The sequence below is a fragment of the Paramisgurnus dabryanus genome, chromosome 6 (genome assembly GCF_030506205.2).
Source record: "Paramisgurnus dabryanus chromosome 6, PD_genome_1.1, whole genome shotgun sequence".
Lineage (NCBI taxonomy): Eukaryota > Metazoa > Chordata > Actinopteri > Cypriniformes > Cobitidae > Paramisgurnus > Paramisgurnus dabryanus.
The window spans coordinates 45814959-45833737 of NC_133342.1; the positions used below are offsets into that span (position 1 = coordinate 45814959).

At 42.7% G+C, this 18779-nt stretch overlaps 1 pseudogene; it reads right to left on the reverse strand.

Moving 5' to 3' along the window:
- The window catches only part of LOC141282318 (E3 SUMO-protein ligase ZBED1-like), a 33786-nt pseudogene extending 15465 nt beyond the window's left edge, over positions 1-18321 (reverse strand).
- Between the last annotated feature and the right edge of the window lie 458 nt (positions 18322-18779).

Sequence of the window (18779 nt, forward strand, 5' to 3'; positions counted from 1 at the left end):
TAGTTGTATCTCGCCAAATAATTTTCAATAAAATTTACCCTTGATTGAAAATTGACTCAGAGTCACATTTAAAGTATAAGTAATTTATGGATAACATATGCTGAGGACTGAACTAAAGCAGGGGTAGACACTAATGATGATGATGAAACAATTAACAGGTGCAAACAATGAAACACAAGGGCAAACACATACAACTAAGGATATAACCGTTACAGTTACATTTACTTAAGTAAATATTTTTGATAGGGTGACCATACGTGCCATTCTTCCCGGACGCATCCTGTCCAGGATTTTGTGTTCGTCTTTCGGAAGTCGTATTTGTCGACCGCATACGTCATAGAGGATTATTATTATTATAATTACAGAAAAACAACCGTTACATTTTAAGGTAAGAATGAAACTACGATTGTATATCTTATGTTTTTAACTGAATGACGTATGCGGTCAACAAATACGACTTCCAAAAGACACACAGAAATCCTGGACGGGATGCGTCCGGGAAGAATCCCTTACGAAAATTAACCATGGTTTTACTACAGTTAAAACCAAAAAACCATGGTTACTGTAGTAAAACCATAGTAACTACAAAATCACCATGGTTTTGACAATCATGGTTTTCAAAAACCATAGTTAGTGTTGTAAAATCATGGTTCCCTTTCAATACGGTTCACTTCGCATTGCGTCAGTTAGCTGACGCTATGGGGGAAACTCCTGTTTACTCCGTGACTGAAGCCTATTGGTTAACGTCTGTACAAAGTACAGACCAATGACGTTTGAACCCGCGCGCGGGAGGAACGCGTCCTTATATAAGCGCGGTTCAATCGTCAGGAGCTCATTATTTTCTCCTTCAGCGCGAACCTCTCGCTGCTCCGAAGAAAAAGAAGAAGCCTTACCTCGCCGTTGACAAAAGCCCTGCAGCGGAGTCCAGGCCTAGCGTCTTCCCCTGCCGTTTTCCGGCTGAGAACCGAAGATAGCAGAGTCCAGGTCTAGCGTCTTCCCCTGCCGCTTTCCGGCCGAGAACCGAAGATAGCCTTCGCTTGCCGTGGTTCGAGCCCTGTGCAGCGGACACACGCCTGACGAGGTCTCCCCTGCGGCCGCCCGGTAAGATCAATATTTTTAATATAAAGCTATAAGCTAAAAGAGCAGGCGCTGTTGTAATAGCGTCCAGCACAGCGGCTCGGTGAGCCTCTCTGCTATGAATTTCCTCCGAGCGCGTTACCGGTCTGGCACCTCCCACGCCGGGACCGCGCTTATGCTTTGGTTGTCTTTTCCATGTTTCGTGCTCCCCCTGCTGTTCCTCTCTCGCCGGGATGAACACACGGCGAGCCATGAGACTAGATGGATGCATAGACAAGCACACACGGACTAACCCCCCCTGTGTTCTGTCACACCGCAACCGTTCATGCTTACAGAGTCCCTTCGCTCCTTTCACATTCAGTGGCGAGATCTCTGGCACATATATTAATCCCCATCGGGTGATATAATCTGCATCGGGTGATACCGTCACGACGCATGGCTGTTCTGTCTGTGTTGCTGCTCCCCTCTGCCGTTCCTCTCTTGTTGAGATGAACAAGCGGGGAACCGTAGACCTGGATAGATGCATACGACAAGCAAACACGGGCGGTCTGCCCCTGTCTCTGTCATAGCACAGCCACTCGTGCTCCACGCTCGCGGAGTCCCTCGCTCCTTTCCCCACAGTGGTGAGGTCTCTTAACGGCTTAGCTAGCACGCGGTATTACGGCTCGCTGCCTCTAAATGCAGCTGTCCAGTGTTCAACGATTACAGAGCTTCATGCCCCTCCCCTCCTGGAGCGGCGCGATCTCATTCGTCTGCTCGATAGGGCCGATTCGCCGCTATTGGAGCACCAAGAACACTCATTATAAGAGAGCTTCATGCCCCTCCCCTCCTGGAGCGGCATGATCTCATTCGTCTGCTCGATAAGGCGGACACGCCTCTATTGGAGCGCTAAAACACTTATTATAGAGCTTTACTGGCCTGAGCCGATCTCACTTCAGATAGCTAATTTTTCGTCTGCCTGGTAATTTCTCTCTGGTTTAGACGGAATCAGAGGCAGAACGGATTTGTTTATAATATACTGAGGCCCGAAAACCTCCCTTTATTCAGTCCCGTCCTATATCAGTGCGCTGAATATTGGTACATTCTTATATATATATACCCGGTTTTTCTGCCCTTTTAATAAACGGCAAAACCGCAGGCCTCGCGGCAGACTTCCTCTCTGCGATGGGTTCAGTCTGACATTAAACTACCTAGACATACTACCCTGCTCCGTGAGCCGTTCGGTCACCGTCACTACTGAGGCTTGTGCACCTGAACGGCTGAGCTCTGGTCTCCGCAGCATAGCTGCATCAACAGAGAACGAAACTGTCTGGGAAAAAGGGGTTATGTCGCGCCTCGGCTGGACTGCCCTGAAATGTTTTCTGTGTGCTGTTTATCCAAACATACTGTGTAATACTGTCGGCTATGCGACCTCACTATAGTGGCGAACGGTATTTAATTCCTCTAAAAAGAGTAATTTCCGTGCTTACTATACTGTGTGTTGACACCCACGGTTGTACGGTGTCTCTAAACACTTTATCGCCTTACTGACAAGCAATCAGTAATACGCACACACGGCCCGCTGTCCATAATTCTATCGACGCTAGCCGAAAAAACCCCGGTTTGGCCATATACTGTGTATTGACACCCCACGACTGTACGGTGTCTCTAACACCTTTCTGCCAAATTCGCTCGCAGCCCACCTCAGTTTCTCCGCTACGATGCTGATGGCGCAAACGAGCACGGTCTTACGGCTGTTATTCTCTCTTCCTAGAGGAAGGACAGCCTCAGACTTTTGCATGGCTCCAAGCGTTTGAATCGCGCCCTCTCCGGACGGCTACTCAAAGGCTTACAGCCAAGCGGTTTATGACGTTTTTCGGCCATATAGCTGATTTATATTAGCGGATCCGAAGACGCTCACACCTCCGCTCCAATACTCGGAGATATTAAGGGTAATATCAACCTCAAGTGAGCTTGCTACCCGCCACAATAAGTTTCAAAGCTTAAAGCGCGCGCACAGTCAGACGCGCGCGGCATCTCGTTTAAGACGGGCGCACGTACCCCTCTAACGAGCCTCAGAAAGCTGAATATCGTGGCATTGTTCATAAGTCCACTTCAGTTTGACTAAGCAAAGGTCCCGCCCCGAGCTGACGGCCGGGAAGCTTGCTTAAGTTACACACTGCTGCATGAAGTGCTGTCATTACGAGCTAGCCCAGCATTTGCTGTGGGTTGAACACGCTTTACGACGGCAATCAGCCTTCGGCGCGTGGAACGCCGTTTGTCTCATATAAATCACCTTGTACTGTGAATACGGTACATTAAGAGGATGATTTAGCACTGCAGCACTCTCGACCGTGTTATTGTGATAATGCGGTCGGGCAATCTACGGTGGTTTCATTATTTACCGAACCAGACTGAGATCTCGCCCCCTGAACAAGCTGACGAGTCATCTCCTTTATAAACTCATTGCATCGCTTTATAAGCTATGTTCAATCAGAGTGATACGCATCTCATGCTTAAACTACCAATATTAACCCATTACGATGGGCGTGCGGAGATGGCATCCGTGGGACACGACCTACATAACGTGCCTTATGACACATTGACACAAGCTGCTAGGACCCCTTTCACGAGGCGTCCCTATGCAAAGTCTGATCCATTCTGTCTAGTGACATTTGAAAGTCAATACCCCCCGCGAATCGTGGGTGGAACACTTTTCTCCTCACTACAGAGGCACGGCGGCTCTCTCCCCTACCTATATCTATGTGGCCGTGATAACAGCGAACCACGCTTTTACGACCGACCATTCATTTAATTCACAAGCCTGTCATCTCTCAGATGCGGACGGCGGCGGTAACAGCGAACCATGCTTTTACGGCTGGCCATTCACTTTATTCATAAGCCTGTCATTTCTCAGATGCGGACGGTGCCCGAGGCACAGCGCTCTGGAACTGTCCAAGGTCCTGGATGACACATACGTCTGACGTACATCAGACGATCAGCTGTTCATCTGCGTCACAGATCACTCACTAGAGCACCTGTCAATACAGGCTATTTATGGATCGTTGACGTTATCACCTCCCGTGACAATTATGCTCACTTGTCTTAGAGCATGGGCATGGTCTTAGAGGTTTCTCCTTTGACAATTGTGACACGGCCGGCTGGTCCCCGCCGTCCACGTTGTCAGTTTACAGCTTCGACATCCCTGCTTCGCACTACTGAGGTTTGTTGCATTAAAGGTGCGCCCATGAGCTCACCTGTATGCACGATATGGTTTTTAATTATATGCGTCCACCGTGCGCTTAGAGAAGCTCACATGTACACGCTATAACATTTTGGTATACAATAAGATGCGCTTGGGAAAGCTCACCTGTATACACAGCTGTGTTATGATTTGTGACACATACATTGTTGTTCATCTGTGTACGTTCACGGTGCGTTGGGTGCCCACCGTTACGTTCATCAATCTTATTTGTACACATTCACGGCGCGTTCTGTGCACTGATTTATCTATACGCATTCACGGTGCACTGAAGAGTTCACCCGTGTGCGCACAATTTATTATCAGAACACATGACGGCGCGCTCGAGAATCTTGCCGGCCTGTGCATTATAACACTCTGATTCATCTATATGCATTCACGATGTATTCAAGTGTTCACCTGTGCCCGTGCAATTTATAGTCAATACACATTTACGGCGCGCTTGGAAAGCTCACCGATCTGTGCACTATAATACTACCTATATGCATCCCGATGCGCTCGAGGGTGCACCTGGGTTCACACTATTGTGGTATCTGTATAATCCCACGCTACGAACCGTTCTGCCGCATATTATAGTCAGATCGGCCGTTCGTGAGCTTCGCAGATCACTCACTACGTATGTCTGTTGCTAACAGTGGTTATTTAGATGGATCGTTGAAACCATCGCACTGGCTCACGCCCCTCTATGAGCTATGTCCTATATAGAGCCCACTCTCTGCGAGTTTGGCTTCTTCATGAACTTGGTCTACAGGGGTATCTATATCTATATTTGATATCTGCTACGCGGCCGGCTAGTCTTCGCCGTCTACGTTGTCAGATTGTACAGCTTAGACGTCCCTGCCCTACGAGCGCAGGTTCTCTCGGCTCAATCATGCACGCTCATGCGTTTTATGTGTACACCACGGTGCGCTCAGCGAGCTCACCAACGTGACTCTGAATTTACTTATCTCGCACAGCCGCGGCGCGCTCGGTACCTCGCCGTCTTGTGCTATGTTATGTGCCCCCGGTGCGTTTAAAACCCCACCGTGTGCGCGTCAACAATTTATATGGTGCTTACACATTTGCTTTTTAAGCTGTGAATATGCCGGGTATAGGGCCACACGCAGTGTCTCTCCGGTAAGGCACTTCAGTACGTTGTGTATGCACGGCGTGATGGGATTACGTTCCCCCATAGCGTCAGCTAACTGACGCAATGCGAAGTGAACCGTATTGAAAGGGAACGCTTAGGTTACTCACGTAACCCCGGTTCCCTGAAATAACGGGAACGAAGCATTGCGTCTCTTGCCGTGCTACAAACGTCTACGCAGCGAGTGTTATTCGGCTGCGCGCTTCAGTCGAATATAATGAGCTCCTGACGATTGAACCGCGCTTATATAAGGACGCGTTCCTCCCGCGCGCGGGTTCAAACGTCATTGGTCTGTACTTTGTACAGACGTTAACCAATAGGCTTCAGTCATGGAGTAAACAGGAGTTTCCCCCATAGCGTCAGCTAACTGACGCAATGCTTCGTTCCCGTTATTTCAGGGAACCGGGGTTACGTGAGTAACCTAAGCGTTTTGCTGCTAGTAATCAATACACCAAAAAACCATGGTTACTACACTTTTACCACAATAAAACTATGGTTAATTTTCGTAAGGGATGGCACGTATGGTCACCATAATTTTTGATAACTAGTACCTTAAGAGTATATTTACTTTTATCAGTCCAAGCTCTATTTCTCCTTTTTCCACCAGTCACTCAGGCAGACCAGCTTGTTCACATGACAAACTAGATCTCCTCTTCTGACAAACTAGATCTCCTCTTCTGCACAATATGGCCTGCTAAAGAAAAAAGTATCTCGCTCGGGACAGTTGTTGCAGGAGTCCCCAAGTATTTGTCACAGGTCGGGGCGGACCACTGATGTAAACAAGCCGCGCCCCTTCCTCTAGTTTCCACCTCGAAGGGATCCCAAAGCCAACCCAATGACCAGACAACACAAGTGTAAGTCAGTTTAAAATATAATTTTATTTTATTTATTCAAAAAGGTATGGGAAACTGGGGAAGGGTAAAATTAAAACAAAGGTTCTCGTCCTGCCCTCCAGGTGGGCTGTGACAGGGGAGGGAGAGGGGGCCAGGTGTCAGGGGTCCAAGACACCACTGAGACAGGGACGAACGGGCAAGGCTCCTCCGCCTTGTTTTGTTGATCCCGTGGCGCCCTCCTCTTCTCCTGGAGGCAGATTAAAAGAAGGGTTCAATATTTTTGTACACGACCTAGCAAAGGTACCTGGTGACTTTGGATGGCGTAGAGGTAATACTTCACAGGTATTGAACTCAGGCTCTCTCCTTCTGCAGGCTTTTAGCTGTAACACAGGGGAGTATTTATACAGACACTAGGGTTTTCTCTCTCTCACCCAGGAAATCGTAGTGGCATAACAGGTAAGTACTTCACAAGTATTGGACTCAGGCTCTCTCTGTCTGCAGGCTTCTAGCTGTAACACAGAGGATAAGGTATGCAACACTTGGACTTTCTCTCTCTCACCCAGGTAATCGTAGCGGCATGCAGGTAAGTAGTTCACCAGTATTGGACTCAGGCTCTCTCCCTCTGTAGGCTTCTAGCTGTAACACAGAGGATTAGGCAACGCTGGGACTTGCTCTCTCTCACCCAGGTAATCGTAGTGGCATAACAGGTAAGTACTTCACAAGTATTGGACTCAGGCTCTCTCCGTCTGCAGGCTCCTAGCTGTAACACAGAGGATTAGGTATGCAACACTGGGACTTTCTCTCTCTCGCCCAGGTAATCGTAGCAGCATGCAGGTAAGTACTTCACAAGTATTGAACTCAGGCTCTCTCCTTCTGCAGGCTTCTAGCTGTAACACAGAGGATTACTTTGCCGACACTGGGACTTACACTGGTCACTCGGGACCACACACAGGTAGGTATCTCACATGTAATGAACTCAGGCTCTCTCCTGCTGTAGGCTTATAGCTGTAACACAGAGGATTACTTAGCAGACGCTGGGGCTTTCACTGGTCACTCGGGACAACACACAGGTAGGTATCCCACAGGTAATGAACTCAGGCTCTCTCCTGCTGTAGGCTTATAGCTGTAACACAGAGGATTACTTTGCAGACACTGGGAATACACTGGTCACTCGGGAGCCACACACAGGTAGGTGTCTCACAGGAAATGAACTCAGGCTATGTTTACATTAATGCGTTTATGCTATAAAACGCGTTACTTTTGCTACGTTTACGCCTTTCATCTACACTACATCACCGTTTTCGACCCTCATAAACGGATTCGTTCGCAAACGCTGAAGACCCTGTTTTAGTTTGAGAACTCAGACGTTGCTCTGAGTGTAAATGAACGTAGACGGAGTCTTATGTAAACGAACAGCTGACGTTAACGTGACAGCGCATCATTTTCAAAGTAAAAATTATTTTATTCATGTAAATGTTGGTTTGCAACGGAGGTTTTGCCAAAAATAGTAGACATCTACCAACCAGCTATTATGAACGCTATATCGGATTATTTTAACATGTATCCTTATAGATAATGTCTGTTTTATATTAATGTTTGAGTATTGTTGGGTTTAATGTGTTAATGTTTTGTTTAAATTTAGTTAGCTTACGAAAGATAGACTGTAATTTTAAACTCCATATAGGCGTTGCAAAGGCCAATATGAAGGGAGAATTGTAATGAGTCAGACATTATTTTCCAGTTTAATATAAGTTTTGTTTGCTACTTTAAAATGAATTTCATTTCAGATAATTTGTCTCTTCATTTTAATCAATGTTTTGTTTATAAGTTTTGTGAATATAAATTAATAAAAACAATAAACTCAACGTCATTAATATAATGCTCGTTTAGGCGCTTGGCTTTTAGCTATTTGTGTGTTGCTAGCGGAGAACGTGCACGGACCTCGCACACTTTAAAAAATTAATGCAATAAGCATTTCTTGTAGGCTAAAGCAATACTTCACCTCTTACTATGCTTGATTGAAGTTTGCATTTGCTGAAATTTATTTTTGCTTCAAGTTCGCTACTGTTTAGTACTGTTCACTTGAATGCTTTCTTTTTAAATCATAAAGACTTTTCTGTTTAGTTATAAAATCAAAATTAACCTATTAATCATATTAATATGTTGTAGGGGGAAAAAGAACAGTATAAGACTTTCCCAAACACATTTTTATAGGTTCAAAAATAGTGTCTGTTATAGTTGCCAGCAAAGGACCCATGTATGACTTTTTGACAATATGGCACACCCCTAGGCTGCATAAACGTGCAAAGGTAAGCTATTATTAGAGTAATAAGTTATTTTACACTTTTATGCGCATGCCCAGTTACGTGATTGGTCATGTTTCATGCGTTTATGGTGGTGTATAGTGTGGATGAAGATTCTTTTTAAAATGCCAGTATAAACGAGGATCGTTATGGAAGCATATGGGTAGCATAATTCAATTTAGAATGTAATATGCAATATGACAATGCAATATGTAAAATGGCAATGCATTTCTGTATTTAAGTTTACATTTTCCATGCTTGTATGTGCAATGCTTGGTGCAAAATAAAAATGAAAATGTAATACTTTAATTTACATTTTCCATTTTCTACAGCCCTGTTTTAAATACATATTTTAATGCTTTAGAAGTTGCAAAATTAAAATGGAAATGTATTACCCGAACTGATATAATGTGTTTCACATGGTCAAGCAAAAACTGTAGCAAAATTATAATTTAAATGTAATTCTCCCTGAATGCATTTACATTTACGGGTGGGAAACTTGGGATTGCATTTTCATTTACATAGAGCGCAACGGATGTAGCAAAATTCAATTGAAAATGCATTCCGAGTTGACCACGCCCCCGCACCCGTGAATCACTGCGTCAAGGCGGGCCAACAACTCCCATTGCCTGGCCTCTCACGTGGGAAACATGGCGGCAGCAGGGCTGATTGAGAGTGTTATATTTGCTGACCGATTAAGTGAAGCATAAACAGAGAGATATTAGTGTTTATGGAGATTATTACGTGTCTGTAGGTGACAGAACAACAGCGTTGTTTGATCCTCTCACCGAATTGTCTGCATTATCAGACGCTAGTTCACCCCGCACTGTCCTGTCTTTGGCTGTCTTCGCATGCAAGTAGCCTACGGATGTTTCTACCGTGAACATTTCATCACAGTTCAAATAAACACTGACTGTTACATATATGTGAATGTATTTTTACGTTGAAAACATTGTACATTATTTAAAATGATTTTAAAATAAAGATAATGGCGTTAAAACCTCGCACGGTGCGAATGATAAAAGGTTTATAAGCTATAACAGACTACTTCTTTATTTAGTTTGACATGTTATTGTGAAGAAGAATAAACATTACCTGTTCCGGTGAAAGTCTTTAACAATTATGCAATAATAGATTATCATCTAACAAGAATAACCATGGTTTTACTACAGTAAGGTTTAAGTTTTTTTTAAAGCTCTTGTGTGGTTGGTTTTCAAAACCATCTTGTTGTAACCATGATTTTGGCTTTACCTATAGTCAAACTATGATAAATTTTCGAAAGGGTCTAAGACGGCGTCATTGCTTGTTTTACTGTTTGCATCTCCAGCAATTCGGTTCATAACCAGAGCACTGCATATAATAATCTAAGTTTCGTTACATTCTCAGTCTCGGTGAGCTCTTCTGTTTTATCGTTAAAAAGAGGATAATTTCTCATGATGCGCACGTCTAAATAACACACGAGCAAGTGAAATCAGAAAACCCAGCAGCGGTGTTAAATCTCGAAATAGGTTACTGCGACCACCTGAATGGCCAAAACAATCAGAAATACATACAAAATAATTTTCAGGTATACTACTTCTTTACATAAAATAAAACAAATGAAGTGATAGCGCATTAAATGACCATTCTATATTACAATACCTTGCAGTGACACGTTAAAAATTTTTTGAATAGATTTTGTTTCTTTTCGAATAAGTATTGCAGATCGACTAGTCTTGCACACCCGGACATTAGCATATTGACCCGATCAGACCAAACGTACATTTAACTTTCTGTACTTTTATACACTTTCATCCTAGCAGAAGCGTAATGAATGGAAGGCTATACTGACCTGTGGCTAGGGTCCACTTATCTTATTCACTACTTTTAATGTTCCATTTATTTATATCCACAAAAGTTATTAACAAAACAGAGATTAAAATGAAATTCGTTTTAAAGAAGCAAACAAAACGTATGAAGAAAAATTACGTTTAAAATGGCCTATTCTGTATTTCGCAATAAGCTAATTAAATTTAAACAAATATTACAACAATATTTAAACACAACAATAGCCTACTCAAACATAAATATATAAAACAGACATCCATCAGGATCCATGTTAAAAACAATCTGGTAGCGTAAATAATCTGTGATTTCCCTCTGATTGTTTACACCTTAGACATGCCTCGCTCGCATCATGACAGATTAGTTAAATGTTACTATACTGAAGTTTTACTGATACAAGAGACAGACATGGAGAATATGAAACGAAATGCAGATCAACAATTTTTACATGCAGTGTTCTGGTAAGAACCGGATTGCTGGTGGAGATGGTCGTTTAACGGCAAACAGTAAAACAATGACTCTGTCTTAGACCCTTACGAAAATGAACCTTAAAGTTTGACCTTAAAGCAACAACAACAACAAAACTTGTTTACTACAGATTTTCTGAAACCATAGTTAAGCCTTAATGTAGTAAAATGGTTATTCTTGTTAAATGATAATCCATTATTGCATTATTGTGAAAGAACAGATTTTACCAGAACAGATAATGGTTCTTCTTCTTCACAAAACATGTCAAACTAAGAAGTTCAGTCTGTCTACCTTTTTTCACTCCGTGCTGTTTTCTGTATTTTAAAATTATATAAAAAAGATTTGAACAATGTTTTCAACGTAAAAATACATACACTACATATGTAACAGTTAGGGTTTATTTGAACTGTGATGGTCAAAAAAAAAAACCTAGGGTAATACAAACCGTAATCAATCTGCCAAAAATATTTATTATGTTTATTATATTTATTGCCATATGAGATGTTTATTGCCGTTGAATACTCTCGTCTATAATATGGAAATCATATATACATAGTAGGAAATATAAAGAAGTATATCGCAAAGTTACACTGCTAATTTTTATTTATGATATATGTGGAGATAAATAAACCTTTGCTAATCTGCTGATTTGGTCCATTCATGTCCTGACCACCAGGCTAGAGATTTTAAACATCATTAATCCACACTTACTAGTCTATCAAATAATATCTAAAGTATATTGTTTTGTGAAAAAAAAAGGATGATCTGTTATATTGTTTTTGCGCTTTTCCGCAGGAAGTGTCAATCACGCGATCATTTTATAGGCAAAAGCAGCGATCAGCAGCTGCAGCGAACTGCAAACAGAGTGTGAAAGCAGACACGTAATAATCTTCATAAACACTAATATTTCTCTGTTTATGCTTCACTTAATCGGTCAGCGAATATAACACTCTCAATCAGCCCTGCTGCCGAAATGTTTCCCACGTGAGAGGCCAGGCAATGGGAGTTGTTGGCCCGCCTTGACGCAGTGATTCACGGGGCGGGGGCGTGGTCAACTCGGAATGCATTTTCAATTGAATTTTGCTACATCCGTTGCGCTCTATGTAAATGAAAATGCAATCCCAAGTTTCCCACCCGTAAATGTAAATGCATTCAGGGAAAATTACATTTAAACGATCATTTTGCTACAGTTTTTGCTTGACCATGTAAAGCAAATCTAATCAATCCAGCTAATACATTTCCAATTTAATTTTGCTACATCCGTTGCGCTCTATGTAAATGAAAATGCAATCCCAAGTTTCCCACCTGTTAATGTAAATGCATTTAGGGAGAATTACATTTAAATTATAATTTTGCTACAGTTTTTGCTTGACCATGTGAAACACATTATATCAGTTCGGGTAATACATTTCCATTTTAATTTTGCAACTTCTAAAGCATTAAAGCATGTTCTCGTTATACATGTTACCCCTAGGAGACATTATCAGGAAACATAACATAAGTTTTCACTGCTATGCGGATGATACCCAGCTTTACATCTCCTCGCATCCCAGCGAAACACACACGTTTTCTAAGCTAAAAGACTGCATTAGCGATGTTAGTGACTGGATGGCACATAACTTTCTTAAGCTCAACTCCAATAAGACAGAGGTACTTATTATTGAACCAAATCGCTACAAACATAATATGTCAGATTACAAATTGCACATAGATGGCTGTACTGTGGTGCCATCTTCCACGGTTAGGAACTTAGGTGTGATGTTCGACAGCAACTTATCCTTTGATAGTCATATCGCCAACGTCTGCCGCACAGCATTCTTCCATCTTAGAAATATCTCAAAAATACGCCATATACTGTCTACATCTGACGCAGAGAAGCTTATTCATGCTTTTATGACCTCTGGAATAGACTATTGTAACTCGCTACTCGGGAGATGCCATTCAAATCAGGTCAACAAGCTTCAGCTAGTTCAAAACGCTTCTGCAAGGGTACTTACTCGATCTAAGAAGTATGACCACATAAGCCCAATTCTGGCATCTTTACACTGGCTACCAGTTAAATATCGCATCCAATTTAAAATATCACTAATCACCTACAAAGCTTTAAATGGCTTAGCACCCTCATATCTTAGAGAATTACTATCAGAATACAATCCATCACGCACACTACGGTCGCAAAATTCTGGCCTATTGATTATCCCTAGACTATCAAAAGTGTCTAAAAGTGGAAGATCCTTTTCCTACTTAGCCCCTAAGCTCTGGAATGATTTACCAACCGATGTCCGAGAATCAGACACAGTCGATCATTTTAAATCTAGACTTAAAACTTTTCTCTTCAACAAAGCATTCGCATAATTTGTCTAGTAAAGGTTCTTAACTCGCAATAGTTATTTTCACGGAACAAAGCACTCACGGTCATAACACAGACCAACCAAATAAATAAATAAAAACCTTTTCTGCATGAACACTTAAAATGAATTGCATTAAATAGTTTGCCACCGTTTGCCACTGAACCTGCATTAACGACGACAGTGGGGCTTCCGGCCTTAGTCAAATGGTTTGGCACGTATGGTCGGGTTGCGATTTTGGTGCTTTCGTGTGTCTTGTGAATAGTATGCCATACAGACCCGTTTGCCACTGAACCTGCATTAACGACGACAGTGGGGCCTCCAGCCTCAGTCAAACGGGTTGGTATGTATGGTCGGGTTGCGTTTTTCGCGCTTTCGTGTGTCTTGTGAATAGTATGCCATACAGACCCGTTTGCCACTGAACCTGCATTAACGACGACAGTGGGGCCTCCAGCCTTAGTCAAACGTGTTGGCACGTATGGTCGGGTTGCGATTTTGGCGCTATCGTAAGTCTTATGAATAGTATGCCATACAGACCCGTTTGCCACTGAACCTGCATTAACGACGACAGTGGGGCTTCTGGCCTTAGTCAAACGGGTTAACACGTATGGTCGGGTTGCAATGTTTTTGGCGTTTTCTCCTGGTCCTGTAAATGGTATACAATATAGACCCGTTTGCAACTCAAATTTAACTGCTCATGCTATCATGTATTTTGTTGTGCTATCTGTCGTTTTCTGTGCTTTTCACTGCTTCTATTTATGTAAAGCTGCTTTGAAACAATTGACTTTTGTGAAAAGCGCTATATAAATAAAATTGAATTGAATTGAATTAAAATATGTATTTAAAACAGGTCTGTAGAAAATGGAAAATGTAAATTAAAGTATTACATTTTCATTTTTATTTTGCACCAAGCATTGCACATACAAGCATGGAAAATGTAAACTTAAATACAGAAATGCATTGCCATTTTACATATTGCATTGTCATATTGCATATTACATTGTAAATTGAATTATGCTACCCATATGCTTCCATATATCGTTTTCATTTTAAAATGCCGTTTTAAAACGCAAATGCTCTAATGTAAACATGGCCTCAGGCTCTATCCTGCTGTAGGCTTATAACTGTAACACAGAGGATTACTTTGCAGAGGCTGGGACTTTCACTAGTCACTCGGGACCACACACAGGTAGGTATCTCACAAGTAATAAACTCAGGCTCTCTCCTGCTGTAGGCTTATAGCTGTAACACAGAGGATTACTTTGCAGACGCTGGGGCTTTCACTAGTCACTCTGGCAGCTCTTTACAAATGAAACAGGGGTAAATTAGCTTTAGCCACTACGTCTCCTCGATTCTCCCAAGCAGTAGTAACTTTTGGACATTCAACAGATAACTACAACAATGGCTACTGTTCGTGGATGGTGGACTTACTGTGACTGCACTTCAATCAATCGGTAGATATGCTCCAAACCTTAAGATGGCGAAGCGTCGTGGCACAACCTTCCCAAAGGCCTTTGATACTGCAAGCGGGGGAAATCCAACACTGTCACGCCGAGCCGAACGCTGCCCTCTCCTCTCTTACACTTTGACTACCGAGAACTGGACAGGGGCGCACCTTTGTAGAGGCTCCGTAACAGGTGATGTTGATCTACGCCACCCTGTATACAACAGTACAACATACACACAGAGTGCTTCTTAATGGTTGTTTTACTCACGACAGTCTGGTATACCAATGTCCTTAACCACCGTTCCACCGAGTCAGGCCAAGTCCAAAGGATGACGAAATGAGCGCTATCCTTGGAGCTCCAATACAGGGGTCACACACAGCATATACTGTAGTTTAATTTACCGGCCTCCACAACCTCTCGTTCTCTCACGACGAATTCAGTGTAGGGGGCTACTGACAACACAACACAGCATCACACTGCAACAATTTAAAGTGTACTCTCACAGCAAAGTCACAGACTCACCCACAGCACTCCTCAAACTTCTACGTGAAAAATAGGGTCGCAACTCCGACCTCCTTGAACCGTCCTTGGGACCGTTTGGCGTGGTACAGTGCAGACCAGTGGTATAAAACGTCGCTGCTGCGGCCCCTCACTCCTCTCTGGATCGTTACTTCCCGGCTCTCCCACCACTCTACTCCGTGGTATGGCCGTTGTCCTATTCACTGAAGGCTCACAATACACGTTGAACAGGCAACTCCACAATGACACACCGTATCGAACACTGAGTACTCACAATGTTTAATGCTGTTCTCTTTTGTTTACTTCTCCTTTAGAATAGATGAACTCCTCTTCACCCAGATGTAAATCCACAGCTACCATTTCCTTCAGCAACACTTACGGTGAGTCGTTCTCTAACAACATTGCACACACATCAATGATGTACATAGAGCAATTCGTTTCCCAAAATCTACAATGAATCGTATACTCAGCCTCTGGCTCCTTTTCCTTCTTTGTTTCGTTACCAGCAAACCATAAATTCCTACTGCTACCAGCGTGACTTAGCCCAGATCCTCTCTCTGCAACACTGGAACGGTTCAACAGCGCAACACAGCTGCCACGAACAACAACAAAATGAACTCCCTCCTTCGTGTTTGAAGCTCCTTTTTATATCTCTCTCCGTCTGTACATCCTCCAATCCCCAGTCGCTACGTTCATCACTCACACCTGCGTTAGATCAAGCTTAATTTGCCTCGCAGCACTTACCCGAAGTTCCGGTGTCTCCGCTTTGCCGTCCGGGTGGGAACACTTCCGGGTGGAACTAATCTTCCCCATTTATAGTTCTGCCCCCTAAAACATCGTCACCGTGTGACATCTTTACGTGCAATTGGGCCATCTTACCATAGACAGCAGTGTGCTCCGACCACCACTTCAGTGGACACTCATCTAGACTGGCACTGGGCTCTACCTTGTACCTCTCCACAGTACTGTCTTAAGGTGTCTCCTCATCTGATTCTGAGTCTGATCCTATCAGTAGCAGGGCGGTTTTCTTCTTGGGTGGCTCAGGGTTCTCCTCCCTGAGTGGCTGCAAAGCAGGTTCTTCTCCCTTCTCACTTAGCTTTGCCCACACTGGCTCCCTCTCTGCTCTGGGCAAGCACTTGAGGTCCTTAAATCGTGGATCTAGAGCAGTCGCCACCTTTGATTAATAAAAAATTATTATTATTGATTGATAAAAGTTTCACTTTCCAAGTCCAACCTCAATATTTCTTTATGATTTATTCATCTATTCATTGACCGATCTACTGGCTTAACAGTCTATAATGGTCAAACAATGCAGTTATCTTCTGGTCAGTCTGACATACCTTAAGCCATTTCAGGTTTATTTTCTCCCCCTGCTGGTTGAGGTCCTTGGTAAAGGCAGCCTTGAATTGCACAATATAGGCAGGATCATCGTCTGAGATCTTCATCGTGTGCTGGAGGTGGCACAGGGCAGGTAGAACCACAGAGCAGGATACATACTTATCATCACAAAGGAGCTCAGTGATGTACCTATACAGACAGACAGACAGACAGACACACATACACGCACACACACACACACACACACACACACACACACACACACACACAGAGCAATAAATAATTAATGACGGATTTATTTAACTCATATTACATATTTTTAAAGTTCTTAATCACATTACATTTAAGGACATGTGACAACGTGACATTTAAAAGAACTTGTATGCCAATTCATGAACACGCTATCTTTGTTGACCATACCTGCATGGCTCAAGCAGTTTCTCTAGCTTTGCCAACTTCTCATATTCAGCAACTGTTGGGAGGGTCAGATTGTGCTTCTGCTGAGACAGCGTTGTGTGTAGTGCGTCTCTGTTGCGCCTCACGCGTTTGATCATCTCGAGGGTGGAATTCCACCCTGTTGGAACATCTTGCACGAGTGGCTCCTGAACTTGTCCAAGGGAGGCTTGCTGGACATTCAGCTCGTCTGAGTTGGCCAGACTATGTTTGAAATGTCCAACCTCTTTAGCACTTAGCAAGTACACCATCAAAACCACCTTCCCGAAGTGACATTACAATAGCTCTCTGTACAACATGCGCAACACAGGGCAAACGCTCGAATGGCAGTATCCTCCCTGCTGCCACCATATTAGGAGCGCTGTCTGTTCCAATAGTGCTGATTTTGTCAGCTATCCCCCACTGATTAGCGACGTCTAGAAACTGCCTGGCAGACGCTTCTGCAAAGTGATTTTCATCACACCTAAAGGACAAAGTAGATCAGAATAAGTTTACTGCTAGTAGTAAACAACTAGCAATCATCAAGAAGCAAACATAATGTTGTGGTAATTTGTGGTGTCGTGGTAATTAATTGGCTAAATAATTAAATTATGTAATTTAAAGTTAAATAACGTAGCCTACCTAATGAGAAGGAGTGAAGTTCCCAGCTGGCATCGATGAGGTGTACAGTAACGCCGAGGTAGTTATCGTTGTTAACCGGTGTCCAATGGTCCCAATCTTTTCATCTTTTGCGGCTTTCTCTGCGGTGTGCTGTTCATGTATTCTCCTAATGTTGTTTGTAAGATGGGTCACCTGTGGCCGCCTGGAGAACAAGCTTGAGCCGGTGGCAATCCACTGAGCGAGGAGAGTACAGTTTGCCTTGGTTGCACTCAAACATAGTAGTTTGACGACGACGACCCATCACCTGCGCTATTTGAGATCAACGAGATAAAGGAAGTTTGATGCAGGTTCAGCAAAGTATGGAACCACAAGATTTAATGGGCAATTATAATTTTAAAATGCTTTTTATTTTATAAGACTAAGAAAAACCAATAAAATGAATAGGAAGAGGCCTATGGGAGTAAAACTGTGCCTTTGGATTTTGAATTCTAATACTTAGCACTAAATATTTTTACCACAAATTTTTAACACTGAATTTTATTTTGCATCTATATCAAGCTGTTACAGTTCTACTGAGAAGCAAACAGCAGAGAATAACTAGCAACCCCAACAACCGTGATGTTCACATGTTAAGCTTTATATTTTAGCTTTAAAGGTTTTATCTTTGTTTATCTGCAGTGTCCGCACTGCGGATGAATGTTTCAGCCAGTGTAACTTTACCTGAACTTGACTTTCACCCGCATGCTTTTTATCAACAACAAAATCTTTGTGAAACATTAGGATGACCACACTGTTTTAGTCTGCCTTAATAATGGGCTTTTGGCTCTGCCTGAACTTATACGTTTTTGTTCTGTAGCCTATTTTGTTCACTCACATATTTCTATATCAACTATAAACAGTTGTTAGTTATGTTTCCTGGTAAGTGTAATAAGATTTAATATTATTTAATATAATATTGTTATGTTGGATTCTAACAGCTTGCATTTGAGGTCCAAAGCATACTGAAAGAATTGAAAGATATTGAATGAAACGTGCTAAAGAATCTAGGCCTGGTGGCACAGAAAGTGATTAATGAGTGCCACAGAAGACAGGTTGGAGTTGATATCTGTACCGAATTACATAAAGCAAAACAAGCCTATTTGGATTTGGCACACAGAGGTAATGCAGCATGTCAAACTAAGAATGACAATAAAAAGTGACA